We start from the raw sequence: 4045 nt of genomic DNA, 5'->3' as shown, positions 1-4045 counted from the left end.
GAACTACCCATTAGGCACTGGGTTCTTTCAGACCCTCATGTCACAAGTTATATGGGAAATAGTGCCTCTGGGTTCAATCTCAACATAACAAGAGGGCACCAGTAGGCTGCATGAGCAGGTAGCCCAGACAAAAATGTCATTCAATGCTTTTTCACCAGCACTCCTTCTCTTGGTGTTATATATGGCTCTATCTGGGTTTGTGTATGCCCAACGAAGGAACAGAAGTTCTGAGCTTGATATATGGATGGGTCTGCTGTATGTGCGTGCAAGGTGAAAGACATTCAAGAATGTCCATGAAAAGCAATAGAGAAAAATCCTCTTAGTGGATGGTGCTGTGAGTGTGATACATGATTATTCATTTTTTGTAGTACAGGATGTGACCCAAGGTAAGAATACAGTTGGTTGTCTTAACTGGGAGAGTAGTACTACCGGCATGTAATGACTAGAGGCCAGGGGTGCTGTCCATCCTTTAATACAGAGGAAGCACCTGATGACAAAGAATTATCAGACAATAGTGGCAGTAGTGGCAAGTTTAGAAACCTATGCTATAAATGTGGATAAGGAGAAAGGGAAGCTGCTAACAATTAGCAGCCTCTTTGTATGCACCAGACACATTTTTAATGTTATTGTTGTTAGGTGCTGTTGAGTATGTTCTGACTCATAGCAACCCTATGTACAACAGCACAAAACATTCCCCTGATCCTGCACCATCCTTGCAATCCTTGTAATGCTTGAGCCCATTGTTGCAGCCACTGTGTCAATCCATCATGTTGAAGGCCTTCCTCTTTTTTACCGACCCTCTACTTTACCAAAGCATGATGTCTTTCTCCAGGGACTGGTTCCCCTGATTACATGTCCAAAGTATGTGAAACAAAGTCTTGCCATCCTTGTTTCTAATGAGCATACTGGTGGTACGTCTTACAAGACAGATTTGTTCCTTCTTCTGACAGTCCATCGTATATTTAATATTCTTCGCCAACATCATAATTCAATCAATTCTTCTTCCTTTTTCATTGTCCTGCTTTCACATGCATATGAGGTGATTGAAAATGCCATGTCTTGGGTCAGGCATACCTCAGCCTTTAAAGGGACATCTTTGCTTTTTAACGAAACAAATTAAATCTGTCAGTTTGTCATACTGTTGTGGCTTGTATGTTGCTGTGATACTGCAAGCTTTACCACCAGTATTTCAAATACCAGCAGGGTCACCTTTGGTGGACAGGTTTCAGTGGAGCTTCTAGACTAAGACAGACAAGGAAGAAGGACCTGGCAGTCTATTTCTGAAAAAATTGGCCAGTGAAGACAATTCTAATACTTTATGTTAATGAACTCTTTTAATCCCACTGAGGATACAAGGGTCAGAGAAATTAAATCAGCTGTCTAAAATATCATTTAGGAAGTAGAGACATCTGGGTTTAAATTTAGTCTCACTTGAGGGCCCACTCTCTTAACCACTTTGCTACAGCATCTCTTTATTCAGGGGAAATCTACAAGCACATATAGTATTAAAGCTATGATTTAATCTTTTACTAATGAAATCGTACAGCCTTGTAGGAAAGCACTAGTAATGGCAAGTGACAATGCCCCTGAAGTTTCATTTTAAGAGCCAGTCATTCCCCTGCACTTGGGATTCAGTATTTCTGGTGTGAAATTTTAAGCTGAGTAGAACATTGAGACTCAAAGGATCCAATAGTAGTTTTATGACACAGGATGCAAAAACATGCTCAGTAATTTCTACTCCCATGAGGCTCATCAAACTTGGGAGGAAACCATGAGGGAGAGAATTAATTGCTGCACTACTTATCCATTTCTCCAGAACTACAGGTCCTGAAATATATTCCCACTGAAGCCATTTGATTGCTTTGGAGACTCATATAAGGTTGTTGTTTATTTCCTTGCAAGTGAAGAAGCACCTTCTGGGCCAATTCTCAAATAGAAATCATGGAGGCTACCCTAGAATTCCTCTTCTAGCATGTCAAAGACTGAAGACTGAGCTTATCACTATTGTCTTCTTTATCTTCAAGCTTTGTTCACCTCAGGCAGTGGGGAGGAAGGTTCAGGAGCAGTGAAGCCTACAGGAAAAGGGAGGTGAGTGTAGAATCACCTCTGCCTTGATAATTTTCTTTCAAACTCTCAGTTACATAAATCAAGCTTTCCAGGAAACATCACAATTTATTGCTCCTTTCAGCCCTCACCTTAGGGAGAAGGAACTGGCCATACTACTGGGTAGAAAGGAAGAAATGATTTTCGGAGACACTGGGGGTCTACCAGCATTTTTTATGATACAGAGATATCATGGGGAACATACAGGAATCACCATTAGAAATAGGCTCCTTAGATGCCTTGCTGTGTGTCTTCAGACAATTCTGATTGTGAACCAGCAGCTCCAGCTTTCGCTCTAGAGACAGAGTTCATTGTTGTCACCTTCTACCTCTGATTCCACAGATCGCACTGGTGAAGTGAATGGCTTTGCAAAATGACTCTTCAGTGATTGAGTTTATCCTTATGGGATTAACGTATCAACCTGAGCTCCATCTGCCCCTGCTTTTTCTGTTGTTGGTGACCTGTGTGGTCACCATGGTGGGGAATTTAAGCTTAATTAACCTGATTTGCCTGAATTCTCACCTTCTCACCCCCATGTACTTTTTCCTCTTCAATCTGACCTTCATTGATCTCTGCTATTCATTTGTCTTTACTCCCAAAATGCTGATGAGCTTTATTTCAGAGAGGAACATTATCTCCTTTGCAGGATGCATGACTCAGCTGTTTTTCTTTTGCTTCTTTGTCAACTCTGAGTGCTATGTGTTGACAGCCATGGCCTATGATCACTATGTGGCCATCTGCAAGCCTCTGCTGTACGCAGTCATGATGCCCCCTAAGGTCTGTTCCCTGTTGATGTCTGGTTCATATATGATGGGTTTGCTGATGCCATGATACACACAGGATGTATGATTGGTTTGATCTTTTGTGACTCCAACATCATCAACCAGTACATGTGTGACAACTTCCGCCTCCTCCAGCTCTCCTGCAGCAGCACCTATGTCAATGAGCTTGTGGTTTCCATTATTGTAGGTATAGTTATCACACCATCTAGCCTCATTATCTTTCTCTCATATGCTTTGATTCTTTTCAATATCCTTCATATGTCATTATCTAAGGGTTGGTCCAAAGCCTTTAGCACCTGTGGCTCCCACATAATAACTGTTGGTCTATTCTTTGGATTTGGAATGCTCACTCATGTCAAACCATCATCTGCTGGGTTCGTGGAACAGGAAAAATTTTTCTCAGTGTTTTACACCAATGTGGTACCCATGCTGAATCCCCTCATCTATACCCTCAGAAACAAGGATGTCAAACTTGCTCTGAAGAAAACTGTAAAGAGAATTACAAACTGAGCATAAGCAGAAGTGCTGCCTTAGTGCCTGCCTCCATTGCTATGTCTTGTCCTTCCCCTCATTCTTTTCATCCTTTTTCCTTTCTTCATCTTTCTTTCTAAAGAATTCTTGGAAGGATTTTTACTCCAATGTCTTTTCCCATCATGCATCATAACCATGTAGACATATTCTTGAACTTTAGGATCATTCCAATCCCTAGGTGGCCCACCTGATTGTTATTCCTGGTATGGATGGAGACACTAGACTGATTTCTGTGTAAAGATAACACTGCCTATTATTTATCAATGTGTATTTCTTTCCCACCCAATGTGAACTGCAGTGTGAGTTGCTGAGTGACCTCTTCATCTCTTTCTTGCTTTCCCTGAAACAATTGTATAGCCTTTTCTGTTTCAAGGTTTTTTTTTAATTATGATTGAATTATGACAGAGAAGGTGGTGATAAAAGTTGTAGACATAGTGTAGTAGTAAAAATTTCCAAAGTTTTTCTGGGTCCTTTTAGTAATGGTTATTGTTCTGGATTTTCAGCCTCACTTTTGTAATGTTACCGAATACCTTGTGGAATCATGGTTCTACTATCCTTTAGGATGTGTGAGTATAGCTGAGGGTCACCACTCTGCTCACCTTGCACAAACCACACCTATGCAGAAAATT

At 41.0% G+C, this 4045-nt stretch overlaps 1 pseudogene; it reads left to right on the top strand.

Moving 5' to 3' along the window:
- The first annotated feature begins 2451 nt into the window (after positions 1–2451).
- On the top strand, positions 2452–3395 carry LOC126060757 (olfactory receptor 143-like; annotated as a pseudogene).
- The last annotated feature ends 650 nt before the right edge of the window (positions 3396–4045 follow it).

Source organism: Elephas maximus, chromosome 17 (genome assembly GCF_024166365.1).
Source record: "Elephas maximus indicus isolate mEleMax1 chromosome 17, mEleMax1 primary haplotype, whole genome shotgun sequence".
In the NCBI taxonomy this organism is placed as follows: domain Eukaryota; kingdom Metazoa; phylum Chordata; class Mammalia; order Proboscidea; family Elephantidae; genus Elephas; species Elephas maximus.
The sequence above is the reverse complement of the archived record's forward strand: the minus strand, read 5'-3'. Positions and strand labels throughout refer to the sequence as shown.